This window comes from Peromyscus eremicus, unplaced genomic scaffold (genome assembly GCF_949786415.1).
Source record: "Peromyscus eremicus unplaced genomic scaffold, PerEre_H2_v1 PerEre#2#unplaced_104, whole genome shotgun sequence".
Taxonomy (NCBI): Eukaryota; Metazoa; Chordata; class Mammalia; order Rodentia; family Cricetidae; genus Peromyscus; species Peromyscus eremicus.
In genome coordinates, this window is record NW_026734343.1 from 394,694 (window position 1) to 415,489 (window position 20,796).

Sequence of the window (20,796 nt, forward strand, 5' to 3'; positions counted from 1 at the left end):
AGTATGGGTTATATCTAGGCAGCTTTTCCTAACTTAAGTTCTCTCATGTACCTTACACGTCTGTGTTTTTGTCTTTCTCTATTCTGTATATCTTTGTTTACTTTTTACTCAATGGTTTGTTGTGTAGCAGGGTGGCTACCCCCTGGTGTCCTCTCTTTTTCTTGCTCCTTCCTTTTTTCTTTTCAGTTTTCTTTTCCAATTTGTTCTCTCTGCCAGACAGCCCTGCCTAACTTTTTCTGCCAAGCTACTGGCTGTTAGGTCAGTTGGTATTTTAGACAGACAAAGTATCACAGCCTCACAGAGTTAAACATATGCAACATACAAGGATACAAGTTACTTTTGTATCTTAAAATAATTGTTCCACAGCATAAACAAATATAACACATCTTAAAATAATATTTTGCAACAGCCTGGATTACATTTTGTGACCACATGATGTTGAGATACCTAAGGTATGGGACATCACCCATGGAGCACTAGCTGCATATATGGAGATGATGTAAAGAGAGAATTATATGAGAAGTTGCATGAATAGGGCCATCTGAGCCTGTTGATAATGAATCCTCATGCATCTGAAATGGAGATAGAGAATTTGATGTCTGTCCTGCTCTATTTCAGTATTGTCTTTGCCTAATCTTCCCTTGATATGTCTCCATTTCTCTATGTTATATTTTAAATGGTTTTCTGTGCCATTGTATTTTGGAAAGCTATAATCTATTTTCTGATTTCACAAATGTCACCATGAAGAGAGCATCTTGTATGTCAGAAGAGGCTTTGAACATTTGAAATAGTGTAGGGGATGTTGCAAACTATGAGGATCATTGAAGTGACTAAATGCATTTTCTTCCTAGATGATCATGAGCCTATAGGTACCTGGTTTAGAACATCTTTGATTGAATGGAAAACCTCTCAGACACAAGGATATATGTGAACATGTGTCTGTCCTTGGTGACTTTCTTTTGATTGCATCTTTAGGGGGAAGAGCCTTTTGGAAGAAAATTCCTCACTAGTTGTGTGATATGCATCTCTATAGCCTCAACTGATTTCCTGTTCTTCGTGTGTACTGAGTTGTGGTTGAAACTAATCAGCCAGCTTCCTTTTATTGTCATGCCTTCACCACCATTACAGATTCTATCTCTGTATCACATAAAGTTAAGTAGAAGCAGTTGCTATTCAGTGCTAAGGCAGTTTGTTAACCTGGTCTTTTAATTATGTTGGTTATTTTGAATACAAGGTTTGTCTGTGTAGCCCTGAGTGTCCTGAAAGGATTTCTGTAAACCATGCTGGCCTGGAACTCACAAATAACCCTGATTCTGGCTCCCAACTCCACAGACTAATGTGGGTAATTAACATTCCTGGCTGTTTTGTTTTTATATTATTGGACGATGGGCCTGGGATGTAGTCTTTGCAAATGTCAAGCATATGCTGTTGTACTGAGCTCCACACATATTATAACATTATACATAGTGAAGAAGTGATAATTATATTTTTAAAGCTTTTTAATAAGCAAATAGTGAATAGTAATGGTAATCTAGTTTGTATACTTGTTGTGATTGTGCTGCTATGAGAGGGGGCAGTTAGAGTCAAGAGTCTACTGTCAGTTATTGTGAAGAAACCTTAATGCCTATACCACAGTATAGGAAAATTTATTAATGCAATGCAGATGTTGAAGCTCTGTCACTTTCCAGTTTTCTTCAAATATATGAATAACCTCATATATCAAAATATTCTGTATATGTGAATCATGTAATAAAGGATCTACCAACACAAGTGTCTTCACAGATGCAAACCAACTCTTAATAAAGTGGAATAAGATGAGTGTGAACAATGATAAAACTTAATATCTCGTTCTTCTTTACAACTGATCCAAATTGTAAAATTAATTCATACAGATGTAAAGATTAAACAGTGTATTAGATGTGATAATATTTTTACATGTCCCATAATTTTTGCAGTCATGAACAAAATCAAACTGGAAAGAAACATACTATATACACTCAATGTGTTAAAGATCTTTCACATCCCAGTACTCTTCAAATGTATGAAAAAGAACATACTGGAGAGAAACCCTATGAATACAATCAATGTGGTAAAGCTTTTGAATTTCATAGCCACCTTCAAGAACATAAAAGAAAGGATACTGGAGAAAAACCCTATAAAGGAAATCATGGTGATAAAGCCTTTTCATGTCAAAGTAGTCTTCAAATGCATAAAAAAACTCATATTGGAGAGAAACCCTGTGAATGTAATCCGTGTAGTAAAGCCTATACACAATTCAGTAGTCTTCAAAAGCATACAAGAACCCATTCTGGAGAGAAACCCTATGAATGAAATTTGTGTGGTAAAGCCTTCACACAATTCAGTTATCTTCAAAGGCATACAAGAACCCATTCTGGAGAGAAACCCTGTCAATGCAATTTATGTGGTAAAGCCTTTGCACAATACAGTTATCTTCAAAGGCATACAAGAACACATACTGGAGAGAAACCCTATGAATGCAATCAGTGTGGTAAAGCCTTTACAAGTCATAACCATCTTAATAGTCATAAAAGAACACATACTGGAGAGGAACCATATGTTTGCAATCAGTGTGGTAAGGCCTTTGCCCTTCACAGTCATCTTCAAAGGTATAAAAGGCCACCTCCTGGAGATAAACCATATGAGTGTAATCAATGTGGTAAAACCTTTGCATGTACAAAGTTTTTCAAACACATAAAAGAAAACATACTGGAGAGAACCACTATGAATGTGATCAGTGTGGTAAAGCCTTTGTACAGCAAAGTCATCTTAAAGAACATAAAAGAAAGCATACTGGAGAGAAACCCTATGAATGTAATCAATGTGGTAAAGTCTTTTCATGGCACAGTACTTTTCAAATGCATAAAAGAACACATACTGGAGAGAAACCCTGTGAATGTAATCAGTGTGGTAAAACCTTTGCACATCACAGATATCTTCAAAGGTATAAAAGAACACACACTAGAGGCAAGCCAGAGAGAAGTCCAGGCAGCCAGAGAGGAGAGGGGATGGCAGGAGGAGATAAATGGATGACAGACATTTGGCCAAGGTGGCTAGCAACCAGGCCTGAGACCCTGAGCACCTCCCAGAGATGCAGGGCAGAGTTTGTGTGGTCTCCGGAAGTGAGCTGTGGATACTGCTAGGGAGGCTCAGACAAAAGCTAGGGGGTCCCGGGGTGGCCTTGTGCACCACCGTAAGGGCAGGCGGGCTGGCATGGAGGCAGGAAAAGTTCCACACAACCAACCCCATGCAGCCCAGGCTGTACAATGCCCTGCGGAGAGGTCCTCTCCTGCTCCCAGACATGGCGGCCACAGGACCCGGGAGGCTGTGCTTCCGTGAACCCCAAGCCAGCCAGGTGTCGCCTGCCCGGAGATGGTCACCTGGACCCTGATTCCTCCTCCAGCTCTCCTAGGTCATGGAGCGGGCCAGAAAACCGCTTTGGTCCTGGGGAACCCAGACGGGAGCCCTTCCCTAGGCAGCACGCCTCCACTTCCAGGGTAGCAAAGGGACCTGCTGGCAGAATTGGCAAACTGAATCCACGGGATGGCAGCAGGGCACCGAGAATGCCAAGGGCCAAGGGCGAAGGTTGCTCTCTCTCCGCCCTTCACAAAGCAAAAAAAAAAAAAAAAAAAAAAAAAAAAAATAAGCCAAAGCTCCAAGATGGAGGACAACCATCTAGGCTAGGACTGGACAGACATGCCACTCTAGGGCTGCTGCTAGGGATTCAGTGGTGTGCAGAAGGTGAGGGTGTGGTGTGTAGATGGGGGTAACAGACTTTAACTGGTTCCTCCATTGTAACCTCCATGCACTGCACTTCCCTGACACACTCGGCTTTCTGCCAGCCGCTGAAGGCCCTGCCTGAGGGTATGGTGGGGTGCAAGGAGAGAGGGCAGGTGGTGGAGCGTGTCATGGAGGGGGCCAAGTGGGGAGTGTGTGGATGTGGGGGCAGGCTCACTTGAGAGTCTGAGCCACACCCTAAGGAAGTCCTCCACAAACCACATCTGGACTATAGGGGAGGAGCCAAAGAAACATAATAATGGGGTTGGGGTTCAGGGGCAGAGCATCGCCCCCTAGCTGCCAAACCAGGGTATTCTAACAGCTGCATCCCTGCCCTAGCCCAGGCTTCACCCAGACACACAGACACACACAGACACACACACAGACACAGACACACACACACACACACACACACAGCAGCTTTCAGAGATCCAGTGGCTGTCTACATGACTCCACCCACCAGGGTGACCAGTAGAGCTTCCAGCATGGCCTTGGGTCTGCTGACCCAAGCTTCCAGGTCAAGGTGGCCCGGCAAGAGTGGCCTCCAAGGCTGTACCCGGTTCTTCTAAGGCAGTGGGATGGAAGGTGTTACACCAAGGGAGACGACCACACAACTCAATGGGACCCTAGGCCCAGCTCGGGCTTCCCACCTTGCAGAAGGCCGCTCCAGGATGGACACAAGGCAAAAGGGCAGGCAGCTGTGTATGCTTGTAAGGGATGCAGAGTCAGCGGCCTTAGTCCCGTGTCCCAAATCCGATGGTCTAATACTAAGATGGGAGAAGAAGGACTTCCTTCCAAAACCTTGGCCTTGGTAGTGATGAGCATTCAGATGGATGCTGCCCCACATCATGCGAAGAAGGGACCATAAGGCACGGGACATCCACAACCTTGCCTCAACAGGCAGGGCGTCCAGGTCCCTGAGGTGAAGACAAGAACACATCAAAAGAAGAAACATTGCACCCACCTGCCCTCTTGCCCTACCAAACCCTGGGCCCAGGCCCCCACCTTAACCGTCTCCTAGGCAGCACCAGGCAACCATTCTGACCTATGTCCACCTCTGTCACAATCTCTCTCCTCTGCACAGCCCTCCACCTCCCACCCCTAACCTCCCACCTCCCGACCCTACCCTACACCAAATACCAGGCACCACTCAGGAAACTTCTCTTTCCGTTCTCTAACTTCCCCAAGACCCTGTCAGGCATGGAACTCTCTGTATCCTCTGTGGACACCCACCTACCTGTGGCAGGGCCTAGGAACACACAGGACTCGGCTCTCTCAAGAGATTCCAAGTGGACCGAGGACAGGTAACATAGAATCTGAGGGACAAGAAGCAATTCTCACTCTTAACACCAGGATGCCTACAGCACACACCCACCCTGTGTGTCCTTATGGATTTCCCTAAACATTCCAGGTGTCCTCACACAAATTTCTCTCCACGGGCCCAGACCCATGGAACAGAAAAAAGTGTCCACAGACAGAGTGGGTCTGCCCACCAGCCTGCATGAAAAAAAAAAAAACACCAACAAACTAGAGAACACCCAACACCCCACATGCAGATTCTCATTTGCTCTCGCCATACTTTCTCTCTCTCTCATTTATCTATCCTCCTCTACCTCCACCTCCACCTCTATCTCTGTCTTTCTGTGTCCCTCACTCCTATGTACTGTCGCATCCCTGGTATCCAGGTTAGCTAGGCCATGTTCAGTAGGGAAATGCTCTTCACTCCTCAACAGGAAGCCTTCCTTCAATGAGCGCTGAAAGTCTCCAGAGGCTCTCCTCCACACTGCTGACATCTTCCATGATGAAGCCTAGAAGAAAATCACTCTCCCTGCCACCTGGAGACAAGCCTGTCTATGCTCTTCCAAATCTCCCTCTCTACAAAGCTTCCTGGAGACTTTTGCTGTGGCTAAAAAAGGAGCTTCCTGGTGATGGGGGTGGGTGTGGAGGACCTGACTTCATGGACCTGCCTGTCAGGCCACTTTAAAGGACAGTACTGCCACCTTCCCAATGGTTCCTACACAATGCTCTTACCAACCACGCTCTGGCATGCCCCTGAGCCCTAATCCACACACACGAAGCACCACTCCAAACCTTGTATTCACCTGAGCTGGATCTGAAGGATGGAGCCCTAAAAGGCTTCCCTACATGCAAACCTGTCCTTCCTCTACATCCCAGAGCTGACGACCACAACTCGTACATACTGTGCCTCTCAGGCACTGCTATGACTTCTCACAGTACCGGGCCACAATAATCCCAGGTATACACACACACACACACACACACACACACACACACACACACACACAGACATACACAAAAGCGCTCCTGCATGCTTAGCAGTATAGGACTCCAGATAGTGCCCTCTGTTAATTTCAGAGCCTTCTCTAAGTATTCTTCCTGCTGAGATGATCTCTGGACATGAGAATGCAGGACAAGGGGCTTTTGGACCTTTGATGGTGGGAGTTCTTCCTGGGTTTAATGCAAATGAAGCTAGGCAGGAGAAGACAGGACTATGTGTGTCCTGAATGACACAGAGGAGGCTTGTCAGGGGAAGCACGGGCTGTGAAACCTGGCCACTATGGTACCTAAGTCCTGCCTGGCCTCTTTGTGAGCACCCCTGAGTCCAAACACTATTCTGGATGCTTCTACTGGAATTCACCTTGAGCCACCACACTGCCATACTGGGTACGAACAATTAGGTTGGATAGGATGATGATTGGGGCGTTGAGGGTTCCAGATCCCTTACAGGGATCTGGGAATGTGGCTCTGGAGCTGGAACCTTTTCTAACAGGTCCCAGTGCCTAAATTCAACCTGTAGCACAACTCAAGAGAAAATCCAGTTGTAAAAGAAACAAAAGGCAAGCCAGAGAGAAGTCCAGGCAGCCAGAGAGGAGAGGGGATGGCAGGAAGAGATAAATGGATGACAGACATTTGGCCAAGGTGGCTAGCAACCAGGCCTGAGACCCTGAGCACCTCCCAGAGATGCAGAGCAGAGTTTGTGTGGTCTCCAGAAGTGAGCTGTGGATACTGCTAGGGAGGCTCAGACAAAATCTAGGGAGTCCCGGGGTGGCCTTGTGCACCACCATAAGGGCAGGCGGGCTGGCACGGAGGCAGGAAAAGTTCCACACAACCACCCCCATGCAGCCCAGGCTGCACAATCCCCTGCGGAGAGGTCCTCTCCTGCTCCCAGACATGGCGGCCACAGGACCCGGGAGGCTGTGCTTCCGTGAACCCCAAGCCAGCCACGTGTCGCCCGCCCGGAGCCTGTCATCTGGATTCTGCTTCCTCCTCCAGCTCTCCTGGGTCATGGAGCGGGCCAGAGAACCGCCTTGGTCCTGGGGGACCCAGGCGGGAGCCCTTCCCTAGGCGGCACGCCTCCATTTCCAGGGTAGCACAGGGACCTACTGGCGGAATTGGCAAACTGAATCCGCGGGATGGCAGCAGGGCACCGAGAATGCCAAGGGCCAAGGGCGAAGGGTGCTCTCTCTCCGCATTTCACAAAGAAAAAAAACAAAAAAAGCCAAAGCTCCAAGATGGAAGATAACCATCTAGGCTAGGACTGGACAGACATGCCACTCTAGGGCTGCTGCTAGGGATTCAGTGGTGTGCAGAAGGTGAGGGTGTGGTGTGTAGATGGGGGTAACAGACTTTAACTGGTTCCTCCATTGTAACCTCCATGCACTGCACTTCCCTGACACACTCGGCTTTGTGCCAGCCCCTGAAGGCCCTGCCTGAGGGTATGGTGGGGTGCAGGGTGAGAGGGCAGGTCGTGGAGGGTGTCATGGAGGGGGCCAAGTGGGGAGTGTGTGGATGTGGGGGCAGGCTCACTTGAGAGTCTGAGCCACACCCTAAGCCACACACATCCTCCACAAACCACATCTGGACTGTAGGGGAGGAGCCAAAGAAACATAATAATGGGGTTGGGGTTCAGGGGCAGAGCATCGCCCCCTAGCTGCCAAACCAGGGTATTCTAACAGCTGCATCCCTGCCCTAGCCCAGCCTTCACACCAGACACACAGACACACACAGACACACACACTCACACACACACACACACACACACACACACACACACACACACACACACAAGGCAGCTTTCAGAGATCCAGTGGCTGTCTACATGACTCCACCCACCAGGGTGACCAGTACAGCTTCCAGCATGGCCTTGGGTCTGCTGACCCAAGCTTCCAGGTCAAGGTGGCCCGGCAAGAGGGGCCTCCAAGGCTGTACCCGGTTCTTCTAAGGCAGTGGGATGGAAGGTGTTACACCAAGGGAGACGACCACCCAACTCAATGGGACCCTAGACCCAGCTCGGGCTTCCCACCTTGCAGAAGGCCGCTCCAGGATGGACACAAGGCAAAAGGGCAGGCAGCTGTGTATGCTTGTAAGGGATGCAGAGTCAGCGGCCTTAGTCCCGTGTCCCAAATCCGATGGTCTAATACTAAGATGGGAGAAGAAGGACTTCCTTCCAAAACCTTGGCCTTGGTAGTGATGAGCGTTCAGATGGATGCTGCCCCACATCATGCGAAGCAGGGACCATAAGGCCCGGGACAACCACAACCTTGCCTCAACAGGCAGGGCGTCCAGGTCCCTGAGGTGAAGACAAGAACACATCAAAAGAAGAAACATTGCACCCACCTGCCCTCTTGCCCTACCAAACCCTGGGCCCAGGCCCCCACCTTAACCGTCTCCTAGGCAGCACCAGGCAACCATTCTGACCTGTGTCCACCTCTGTCACAATCTCTCTCCTCTGCACAGCCCTCCACCTCCCACCCCTAACCTCCCACCTCCCGACCCTACCCTACACCAAATACCAGGCACCACTCAGGAAACTTCTCTTTCCGTTCTCTAATTTCCCCCAAGACCCTGTCAGGCATGGAACTCTCTGTATCCTCTGTGGACACCCACCTACCTGTGGCAGGGCCTAGGAACACACAGGACTCGGCTCTCTCAAGAGATTCCAAGTGGACCGAGGACAGGTAACATAGAATCTGAGGGACAAGAAGCAATTCTCACTCTTAACACCAGGATGCCTACAGCACACACCCACCCTGTGTGTCCTTATGGATTTCCCTAAACATTCCAGGTGTCCTCACACAAATTTCTCTCCACGGGCCCAGACCCATGGAACAGAAAAAAGTGTCCACAGACAGAGTGGGTCTGATCACCAGCCTGCATGAAAAAAAAAAAAACACCAACAAACTAGAGAACACCCAACACCCCACATGCAGATTCTCATTTGCTCTTGCCTTACTTTCTCTCTCTCTCATTTATCTATCCTCCTCTACCTCCACCTCCACCTCTATCTCTGTCTTTCTGTGTCCCTCGCTCCTATGTACTGTCGCATCCCTCGTATCCAGGTTAGCTAGGCCATGTTCAGTAGGGAAATGCTCTTCACTCCTCAACAGGAAGCCTTCCTTCAATGAGCACTGAAAGTCTCCAGAGGCTCTCCTCCACACTGCTGACATCTTCCATGATGAAGCCTAGAAGAAAATCACTCTCCCTGCCACCTGGAGACAAGCCTGTCTATGCTCTTCCAAATCTCCCTCTCTACAAAGCTTCCTGGAGACTTTTGCTGTGGCTAAAATGGGAGCTTCCTGGTGATGGGGGTGGGTGTGGAGGACCTGACTTCATGGACCTGCCTGTCAGGCCACTTTAAAGGACAGTACTGCCACCTTCCCAATGGTTCCTACACAATGCTCTTACCAACCACGCTCTGGCATGCCCCTGAGCCCTAATCCACACACACGAAGCACCACTCCAAACCTTGTACTCACCTGAGCTGGATCTGAAGGATGGAGCCCTAAAAGGCTTCCCTACATGCAAACCTGTCCTTCCTCTACATCCCAGAGCTGACGACCATAACTCGTACATACTGTGCCTCTCAGGCACTGCTATGACTTCTCACAGTACCGGGCCACAATAATCCCAGGTATACACACACACACACACACACACACACACACACACACACACACACACACACATACACAAAAGCGCTCCTCCATGCTTAGCAGTTTAGGACTCCAGATAGTGCCCTCTGTTAATTTCAGAGCCTTCTCTAAGTATTCTTCCTGTTGAGATGATGTCTGGACATGAGAATGCAGGACAAGGGGCTTTTGGACCTTTGATGGTGGGAGTTCTTCCTGGGTTTAATGCAAATGAAGCTAGGCAGGAGAAGACAGGACTATGTGTGTCCTGAATGACACAGAGGAGGCTTGTCAGGGGAAGCACGGGCTGTGAAACCTGGCCACTATGGTACCTAAGTCCTGCCTGGCCTCTTTGTGAGCACCCCTGAGTCCAAACACTGTTCTGGATGCTTCTACTGGAATTCACCTTGAGCCACCACACTGCCATACTGGGTACGAACAATCAGGTTGGATAGGATGATGATTGGGGCGTTGAGGGTTCCAGATCCCTTACAGGGATCTGGGGATGTGGCTCTGGAGCTGGAACCTTTTCTAACAGGTCCCAGTGCCTAAATTCAACCTGTAGCACAACTCAAGAGAAAATCCAGTTGTAAAAGAAACAAAAGGCAAGCCAGAGAGAAGTCCAGGCAGCCAGAGAGGAGAGGGGATGGCAGGAGGAGAAAAATGGATGACAGACATTTGGCCAAGGTGGCTAGCAACCAGGCCTGAGACCCTGAGCACCTCCCAGAGATGCAGGGCAGAGTTTGTGTGGTCTCCAGAAGTGAGCTGTGGATACTGCTAGGGAGGCTCTGACAAAAGCTAGGGGGTCCCGGGGTGGCCTTGTGCACCACCATAAGGGCAGGCGGGCTGGCACGGAGGCAGGAAAAGTTCCACACAACCACCCCCATGCAGCCCAGGCTGCACAATCCTCTGCGGAGAGGTCCTCTCCTGTTCCCAGACATGGCGGCCACAGGACCCGGGAGGCTGTGCTTCCCTGAACCCCAAGCCAGCCACGTGTCGCCCGCCCGGAGCCGGTCATCTGGATTCTGCTTCCTCCTCCAGCTCTCCTGGGTCATGGAGCGGGCCAGAGAAGTGCTTTGGTCCTGGGGGACCCAGGCAGGAGCCCTTCCCTAGGCGGCACGCCTCCATTTCCAGGGTAGCACATGGACCTACTGGCGGAATTGGCAAACTGAATCCGCGGGATGGCAGCAGGGCACCGAGAATGCCAAGGGCCAAGGGCGAAGGGTGCTCTCTCTCCGCCCTTCACAACGAAAAAAAAAAAAAAAGCCAAAGCTCCAAGATGGAGGACAACCATCTAGGCTAGGACTGGACAGACATGCCACTCTAGGGCTGCTGCTAGGGATTCAGTGGTGTGCAGAAGGTGAGGGTGTGGTGTGTAGATGGGGGTAACAGACTTTAACTGGTTCCTCCATTGTAACCTCCATGCACTGCACTTCCCTGACACACTCGGCTTTGTGCCAGCCCCTGAAGGCCCTGCCTGAGGGTATGGTGGGGTGCAGGGTGAGAGGGCAGGTGGTGGAGGGTGTCATGGAGGGGGCCAAGTGGGGAGTGTGTGGATGTGGGGGCAGGCTCACTTGAGAGTCTGAGCCACACCCTAAGCCACACACATCCTCCACAAACCACATCTGGACTGTAGGGGAGGAGCCAAAGAAACATAATAATGGGGTTGTGGTTCAGGGGCAGAGCATCGCCCCCTAGCTGCCAAACCAGGGTATTCTAACAGCTGCATCCCTGCCCTAGCCCAGCCTTCACACCAGACACACAGACACACAGACACAGACACAGACACACACACACAGACACACACACACACACACAAGGCAGCTTTCAGAGATCCAGTGGCTGTCTACATGACTCCACCCACCAGGGTGACCAGTACAGCTTCCAGCATGGCCTTGGGTCTGCTGACCCAAGCTTCCAGGTCAAGGTGGCCCGGCAAGAGGGGCCTCCAAGGCTGTACCCAGTTCTTCTAAGGCAGTGGGATGGAAGGTGTTACACCAAGGGAGACGACCACCCAACTCAATGGGACCCTAGACCCAGCTCGGGCTTCCCACCTTGCAGAAGGCCGCTCCAGGATGGACACAAGGCAAAAGGGCAGGCAGCTGTGTATGCTTGTAAGGGATGCAGAGTCAGCGGCCTTAGTCCCGTGTCCCAAATCCGATGGTCTAATACTAAGATGGGAGAAGAAGGACTTCCTTCCAAAACCTTGGCCTTGGTAGTGATGAGCGTTCAGATGGATGCTGCCCCACATCATGCGAAGCAGGGACCATAAGGCACGGGACATCCACAACCTTGCCTCAACAGGCAGGGCGTCCAGGTCCCTGAGGTGAAGACAAGAACACATCAAAAGAAGAAACATTGCACCCACCTGCCCTCTTGCCCTACCAAACCCTGGGCCCAGGCCCCCACCTTAACCGTCTCCTAGGCAGCACCAGGCAACCATTCTGACCTATGTCCACCTCTGTCACAATCTCTCTCCTCTGCACAGCCCTCCACCTCCCACCCCTAACCTCCCACCTCCCGACCCTACCCTACACCAAATACCAGGCACCACTCAGGAAACTTCTCTTTCCATTCTCTAACTTCCCCCAAGACCCTGTCAGGCATGGAACTCTCTGTATCCTCTGTGGACACCCACCTACCTGTGGCAGGGCCTAGGAACACACAGGACTCGGCTCTCTCAAGAGATTCCAAGTGGACCGAGGACAGGTAACATAGAATCTGAGGGACAAGAAGCAATTCTCACTCTTAACACCAGGATGCCTACAGCACACACCCACCCTGTGTGTCCTTATGGATTTCCCTAAACATTCCAGGTGTCCTCACACAAATTTCTCTCCACGGGCCCAGACCCATGGAACAGAAAAAAGTGTCCACAGACAGAGTGGGTCTGATCACCAGCCTGCATGAAAAAAAAAAAAAAAAAACACCAACAAACTAGAGAACACCCAACACCCCACATGCAGATTCTCATTTGCTCTCGCCTTACTTTCTCTCTCTCTCTCATTTATCTATCCTCCTCTACCTCCACCTCCACCTCTATCTCTGTCTTTCTGTGTCCCTCGCTCCTATGTACTGTCGCATCCCTGGTATCCAGGTTAGCTAGGCCATGTTCAGTAGGGAAATGCTCTTCACTCCTCAACAGGAAGCCTTCCTTCAATGAGCACTGAAAGTCTCCAGAGGCTCTCCTCCACACTGCTGACATCTTCCATGATGAAGCCTAGAAGAAAATCACTCTCCTTGCCACCTGGAGACAAGCCTGTCTATGCTCTTCCAAATCTCCCTCTCTACAAAGCTTCCTGGAGACTTTTGCTGTGGCTAAAATGGGAGCTTCCTGGTGATGGGGGTGGGTGTGGAGGACCTGACTTCATGGACCTGCCTGTCAGGCCACTTTAAAGGACGGTACTGCCACCTTCCCAATGGTTCCTACACAATGCTCTTACCAACCACGCTCTGGCATGCCCCTGAGCCCTAATCCACACACACGAAGCACCACTCCAAACCTTGTATTCACCTGAGCTGGATCTGAAGGATGGAGCCCTAAAAGGCTTCCCTACATGCAAACCTGTCCTTCCTCTACATCCCAGAGCTGACGACCATAACTCGTACATACTGTGCCTCTCAGGCACTGCTATGACTTCTCACAGTACCGGGCCACAATAATCCCAGGTATACACACACACACACACACACACACACACACACACACACACACACACACACATACACAAAAGCGCTCCTCCATGCTTAGCAGTTTAGGACTCCAGATAGTGCCCTCTGTTAATTTCAGAGCCTTCTCTAAGTATTCTTCCTGCTGAGATGATGTCTGGACATGAGAATGCAGGACAAGGGGCTTTTGGACCTTTGATGGTGGGAGTTCTTCCTGGGTTTAATGCAAATGAAGCTAGGCAGGAGAAGACAGGACTATGTGTGTCCTGAATGACACAGAGGAGGCTTGTCAGGGGAAGCACGGGCTGTGAAACCTGGCCACTATGGTACCTAAGTCCTGCCTGGCCTCTTTGTGAGCACCCCTGAGTCCAAACACTGTTCTGGATGCTTCTACTGGAATTCACCTTGAGCCACCACACTGCCATACTGGGTACGAACAATCAGGTTGGATAGGATGATGATTGGGGCGTTGAGGGTTCCAGATCCCTTACAGGGATCTGGGGATGTGGCTCTGGAGCTGGAACCTTTTCTAACAGGTCCCAGTGCCTAAATTCAACCTGTAGCACAACTCAAGAGAAAATCCAGTTGTAAAAGAAACAAAAGGCAAGCCAGAGAGAAGTCCAGGCAGCCAGAGAGGAGAGGGGATGGCAGGAGGAGATAAATGGATGACAGACATTTGGCCAAGGTGGCTAGCAACCAGGCCTGAGACCCTGAGCACCTCCCAGAGATGCAGGGCAGAGTTTGTGTGGTCTCCAGAAGTGAGCTGTGGATACTGCTAGGGAGGCTCAGACAAAATCTAGGGAGTCCCGGGGTGGCCTTGTGCACCACCATAAGGGCAGGCGGGCTGGCACGGAGGCAGGAAAAGTTCCACACAACCACCCCCATGCGGCCCAGGCTGCACAATCCCCTGCGGAGAGGTCCTCTCCTGCTCCCAGACATGGCGGCCACAGGACCCGGGAGGCTGTGCTTCCCTGAACCCCAAGCCAGCCACGTGTCGCCCGCCCGGAGCCGGTCATCTGGACCCTGCTTCCTCCTCCAGCTCTCCTGGGTCATGGAGCGGGCCAGAGAACCGCCTTGGTCCTGGGGGACCCAGGCGGGAGCCCTTCCCTAGGCGGCACGCCTCCATTTCCAGGGTAGCACAGGGACCTACTGGCGGAATTGGCAAACTGAATCCGCGGGATGGCAGCAGGGCACCGAGAATGCCAAGGGCCAAGGGCGAAGGGTGCTCTCTCTCCGCCCTTCACAAAGAAAAAAAACAAAAAAAGCCAAAGCTCCAAGATGGAAGATAACCATCTAGGCTAGGACTGGACAGACAGCCACTCTAGGGCTGCTGCTAGGGATTCAGTGGTGTGCAGAAGGTGAGGGTGTGGTGTGTAGATGGGGGTAACAGACTTTAACTGGTTCCTCCATTGTAACCTCCATGCACTGCACTTCCCTGACACACTCGGCTTTGTGCCAGCCCCTGAAGGCCCTGCCTGAGGGTATGGTGGGGTGCAGGGTGAGAGGGCAGGTGGTGGAGGGTGTCATGGAGGGGGCCAAGTGGGGAGTGTGTGGATGTGGGGGCAGGCTCACTTGAGAGTCTGAGCCACACCCTAAGCCACACACATCCTCCACAAACCACATCTGGACTGTAGGGGAGGAGCCAAAGAAACATAATAATGGGGTTGTGGTTCAGGGGCAGAGCATCGCCCCCTAGCTGCCAAACCAGGGTATTCTAACAGCTGCATCCCTGCCCTAGCCCAGCCTTCACACCAGACACACAGACACACAGACACAGACACAGACACACACACACAGACACACACACACACACACAAGGCAGCTTTCAGAGATCCAGTGGCTGTCTACATGACTCCACCCACCAGGGTGACCAGTACAGCTTCCAGCATGGCCTTGGGTCTGCTGACCCAAGCTTCCAGGTCAAGGTGGCCCGGCAAGAGGGGCCTCCAAGGCTGTACCCAGTTCTTCTAAGGCAGTGGGATGGAAGGTGTTACACCAAGGGAGACGACCACCCAACTCAATGGGACCCTAGACCCAGCTCGGGCTTCCCACCTTGCAGAAGGCCGCTCCAGGATGGACACAAGGCAAAAGGGCAGGCAGCTGTGTATGCTTGTAAGGGATGCAGAGTCAGCGGCCTTAGTCCCGTGTCCCAAATCCGATGGTCTAATACTAAGATGGGAGAAGAAGGACTTCCTTCCAAAACCTTGGCCTTGGTAGTGATGAGCGTTCAGATGGATGCTGCCCCACATCATGCGAAGCAGGGACCATAAGGCACGGGACATCCACAACCTTGCCTCAACAGGCAGGGCGTCCAGGTCCCTGAGGTGAAGACAAGAACACATCAAAAGAAGAAACATTGCACCCACCTGCCCTCTTGCCCTACCAAACCCTGGGCCCAGGCCCCCACCTTAACCGTCTCCTAGGCAGCACCAGGCAACCATTCTGACCTATGTCCACCTCTGTCACAATCTCTCTCCTCTGCACAGCCCTCCACCTCCCACCCCTAACCTCCCACCTCCCGACCCTACCCTACACCAAATACCAGGCACCACTCAGGAAACTTCTCTTTCCATTCTCTAACTTCCCCCAAGACCCTGTCAGGCATGGAACTCTCTGTATCCTCTGTGGACACCCACCTACCTGTGGCAGGGCCTAGGAACACACAGGACTCGGCTCTCTCAAGAGATTCCAAGTGGACCGAGGACAGGTAACATAGAATCTGAGGGACAAGAAGCAATTCTCACTCTTAACACCAGGATGCCTACAGCACACACCCACCCTGTGTGTCCTTATGGATTTCCCTAAACATTCCAGGTGTCCTCACACAAATTTCTCTCCACGGGCCCAGACCCATGGAACAGAAAAAAGTGTCCACAGACAGAGTGGGTCTGATCACCAGCCTGCATGAAAAAAAAAAAAAAAAAACACCAACAAACTAGAGAACACCCAACACCCCACATGCAGATTCTCATTTGCTCTCGCCTTACTTTCTCTCTCTCTCTCATTTATCTATCCTCCTCTACCTCCACCTCCACCTCTATCTCTGTCTTTCTGTGTCCCTCGCTCCTATGTACTGTCGCATCCCTGGTATCCAGGTTAGCTAGGCCATGTTCAGTAGGGAAATGCTCTTCACTCCTCAACAGGAAGCCTTCCTTCAATGAGCACTGAAAGTCTCCAGAGGCTCTCCTCCACACTGCTGACATCTTCCATGATGAAGCCTAGAAGAAAATCACTCTCCTTGCCACCTGGAGACAAGCCTGTCTATGCTCTTCCAAATCTCCCTCTCTACAAAGCTTCCTGGAGACTTTTGCTGTGGCTAAAATGGGAGCTTCCTGGTGATGGGGGTGGGTGTGGAGGACCTGACTTCATGGACCTGCCTGTCAGGCCACTTTAAAGGACGGTACTGCCACCTTCCCAATGGTTCCTACACAATGCTCTTACCAACCACGCTCTGGCATGCCCCTGAGCCCTAATCCACACACACGAAGCACCACTCCAAACCTTGTATTCACCTGAGCTGGATCTGAAGGATGGAGCCCTAAAAGGCTTCCCTACATGCAAACCTGTCCTTCCTCTACATCCCAGAGCTGACGACCATAACTCGTACATACTGTGCCTCTCAGGCACTGCTATGACTTCTCACAGTACCGGGCCACAATAATCCCAGGTATACACACACACACACACACACACACACACACACACACACACACACACACACATACACAAAAGCGCTCCTCCATGCTTAGCAGTTTAGGACTCCAGATAGTGCCCTCTGTTAATTTCAGAGCCTTCTCTAAGTATTCTTCCTGCTGAGATGATGTCTGGACATGAGAATGCAGGACAAGGGGCTTTTGGACCTTTGATGGTGGGAGTTCTTCCTGGGTTTAATGCAAATGAAGCTAGGCAGGAGAAGACAGGACTATGTGTGTCCTGAATGACACAGAGGAGGCTTGTCAGGGGAAGCACGGGCTGTGAAACCTGGCCACTATGGTACCTAAGTCCTGCCTGGCCTCTTTGTGAGCACCCCTGAGTCCAAACACTGTTCTGGATGCTTCTACTGGAATTCACCTTGAGCCACCACACTGCCATACTGGGTACGAACAATTAGGTTGGATAGGATGATGATTGGGGCGTTGAGGGTTCCAGATCCCTTACAGGGATCTGGGGATGTGGCTCTGGAGCTGGAACCTTTTCTAACAGGTCCCAGTGCCTAAATTCAACCTGTAGCACAACTCAAGAGAAAATCCAGTTGTAAAAGAAACAAAAGGCAAGCCAGAGAGAAGTCCAGGCAGCCAGAGAGGAGAGGGGATGGCAGGAGGAGATAAATGGATGACAGACATTTGGCCAAGGTGGCTAGCAACCAGGCCTGAGACCCTGAGCACCTCCCAGAGATGCAGGGCAGAGTTTGTGTGGTCTCCAGAAGTGAGCTGTGGATACTGCTAGGGAGGCTCAGACAAAATCTAGGGAGTCCCGGGGTGGCCTTGTGCACCACCATAAGGGCAGGCGGGCTGGCACGGAGGCAGGAAAAGTTCCACACAACCACCCCCATGCGGCCCAGGCTGCACAATCCCCTGCGGAGAGGTCCTCTCCTGCTCCCAGACATGGCGGCCACAGGACCCGGGAGGCTGTGCTTCCCTGAACCCCAAGCCAGCCACGTGTCGCCCGCCCGGAGCCGGTCATCTGGACCCTGCTTCCTCCTCCAGCTCTCCTGGGTCATGGAGCGGGCCAGAGAACCGCCTTGGTCCTGGGGGACCCAGGCGGGAGCCCTTCCCTAGGCGGCACGCCTCCATTTCCAGGGTAGCACAGGGACCTACTGGCGGAATTGGCAAACTGAATCCGCGGGATGGCAGCAGGGCACCGAGAATGCCAAGGGCCAAGGGCGAAGGGTGCTCTCTCTCCGCCCTTCACAAAGAAAAAAAACAAAAAAAGCCAAAGCTCCAAGATGGAAGATAACCATCTAGGCTAGGACTGGACAGACAGCCACTCTAGGGCTGCTGCTAGGGATTCAGTGGTGTGCAGAAGGTGAGGGTGTGGTGTGTAGATGGGGGTAACAGACTTTAACTGGTTCCTCCATTGTAACCTCCATGCACTGCACTTCCCTGACACACTCGGCTTTGTGCCAGCCCCTGAAGGCCCTGCCTGAGGGTATGGTGGGGTGCAGGGTGAGAGGGCAGGTCGTGGAGGGTGTCATGGAGGGGGCCAAGTGGGGAGTGTGTGGATGTGGGGGCAGGCTCACTTGAGAGTCTGAGCCACACCCTAAGCCACACACATCCTCCACAAACCACATCTGGACTGTAGGGGAGGAGCCAAAGAAACATAATAATGGGGTTGGGGTTCAGGGGCAGAGCATCGCCCCCTAGCTGCCAAACCAGGGTATTCTAACAGCTGCATCCCTGCCCTAGCCCAGCCTTCACACCAGACACACAGACACACACAGACACACACACTCACACACACACACACACACACACACACACACACACACACACACACAAGGCAGCTTTCAGAGATCCAGTGGCTGTCTACATGACTCCACCCACCAGGGTGACCAGTACAGCTTCCAGCATGGCCTTGGGTCTGCTGACCCAAGCTTCCAGGTCAAGGTGGCCCGGCAAGAGGGGCCTCCAAGGCTGTACCCGGTTCTTCTAAGGCAGTGGGATGGAAGGTGTTACACCAAGGGAGACGACCACCCAACTCAATGGGACCCTAGACCCAGCTCGGGCTTCCCACCTTGCAGAAGGCCGCTCCAGGATGGACACAAGGCAAAAGGGCAGGCAGCTGTGTATGCTTGTAAGGGATGCAGAGTCAGCGGCCTTAGTCCCGTGTCCCAAATCCGATGGTCTAATACTAAGATGGGAGAAGAAGGACTTCCTTCCAAAACCTTGGCCTTGGTAGTGATGAGCGTTCAGATGGATGCTGCCCCACATCATGCGAAGCAGGGACCATAAGGCCCGGGACATCCACAACCTTGCCTCAACAGGCAGGGCGTCCAGGTCCCTGAGGTGAAGACAAGAACACATCAAAAGAAGAAACATTGCACCCACCTGCCCTCTTGCCCTACCAAACCCTGGGCCCAGGCCCCCACCTTAACCGTCTCCTAGGCAGCACCAGGCAACCATTCTGACCTGTGTCCACCTCTGTCACAATCTCTCTCCTCTGCACAGCCCTCCACCTCCCACCCCTAACCTCCCACCTCCCGACCCTACCCTACACCAAATACCAGGCACCACTCAGGAAACTTCTCTTTCCGTTCTCTAACTTCCCCAAGACCCTGTCAGGCATGGAACTCTCTGTATCCTCTGTGGACACCCACCTACCTGTGGCAGGGCCTAGGAACACACCGGACTCGGCTCTCTCAATAGATTCCAAGTGGACCGAGGACAGGTAACATAGAATCTGAGGGACAAGAAGCAATTCTCACTCTTTACACCAGGATGCCTACAGCACACACCCACCCTGTGTGTCCTTATGGATTTCCCTAAACATTCCAGGTGTCCTCACACAAATTTCTCTCCACGGGCCCAGACCCATGGAACAGAAAAAAGTGTCCACAGACAGAGTGGGTCTGATCACCAGCCTGCATGAAAAAAAAAAAAAAAACACCAACAAACTAGAGAACACCCAACACCCCACATGCAGATTCTCATTTGCTCTCGCCTTACTTTCTCTCTCTCTCATTTATCTATCCTCCTCTACCTCCACCTCCACCTCTATCTCTGTCTTTCTGTGTCCCTCGCTCCTATGTACTGTCGCATCCCTCGTATCCAGGTTAGCTAGGCCATGTTCAGTAGGGAAATGCTCTTCACTCCTCAATAGGAAGCCTTCCTTCAATGAGCACTGAAAGTCTCCAGAGGCTCTCCTCCACACTGCTGACATCTTCCATGATGAAGCCTAGAAGAAAATCACTCTCCCTGCCACCTGGAGACAAGCCTGTCTATGCTCTTCCAAATCTCCCTCTCTACAAAGCTTCCTGGAGACTTTTGCTGTGGCTAAAATGGGAGCTTCCTGGTGATGGGGGTGGGTGTGGAGGACCTGACTTCATGGACCTGCCTGTCAGGCCACTTTAAAGGACGGTACTGCCACCTTCCCAATGGTTCCTACACAATGCTCTTACCAACCACGCTCTGGCATGCCCCTGAGCCCTAATCCACACACACGAAGCACCACTCCAAACCTTGTACTCACCTGAGCTGGATCTGAAGGATGGAGCCCTAAAAGGCTTCCCTACATGCAAACCTGTCCTTCCTCTACATCCCAGAGCTGACGACCATAACTCGTACATACTGTGCCTCTCAGGCACTGCTATGACTTCTCACAGTACCGGGCCACAATAATCCCAGGTATACACACACACACACACACACACACACACACACACACACACACACATACACAAAAG

General features: G+C 51.6%; 3 long non-coding RNA genes across 3 annotated transcripts; 2 read left to right on the plus strand and 1 right to left on the minus strand.

Moving 5' to 3' along the window:
• Positions 1-4,926: 4,926 nt before the first annotated feature.
• Positions 4,927-19,467, minus strand: LOC131901514 (uncharacterized). The gene is made up of 8 exons (XR_009376761.1): positions 19,128-19,467; positions 16,035-16,113; positions 15,447-15,713; positions 12,368-12,446; positions 11,780-12,046; positions 8,708-8,786; positions 8,120-8,386; positions 4,927-5,111 (listed from the first exon to the last, which is right to left on the minus strand). It is a non-coding gene; the product is annotated as an uncharacterized LOC131901514 (long non-coding RNA).
• LOC131901516 (uncharacterized) lies at positions 8,614-9,368 on the plus strand. The gene is made up of 2 exons (XR_009376763.1): positions 8,614-8,774; positions 9,204-9,368. It is a non-coding gene; the product is annotated as an uncharacterized LOC131901516 (long non-coding RNA).
• Positions 19,468-19,582: 115 nt separating the features above from the next.
• Positions 19,583-20,479, plus strand: LOC131901518 (uncharacterized). Its single transcript, XR_009376765.1, has 2 exons — positions 19,583-19,781; positions 20,214-20,479. It is a non-coding gene; the product is annotated as an uncharacterized LOC131901518 (long non-coding RNA).
• The last annotated feature ends 317 nt before the right edge of the window (positions 20,480-20,796 follow it).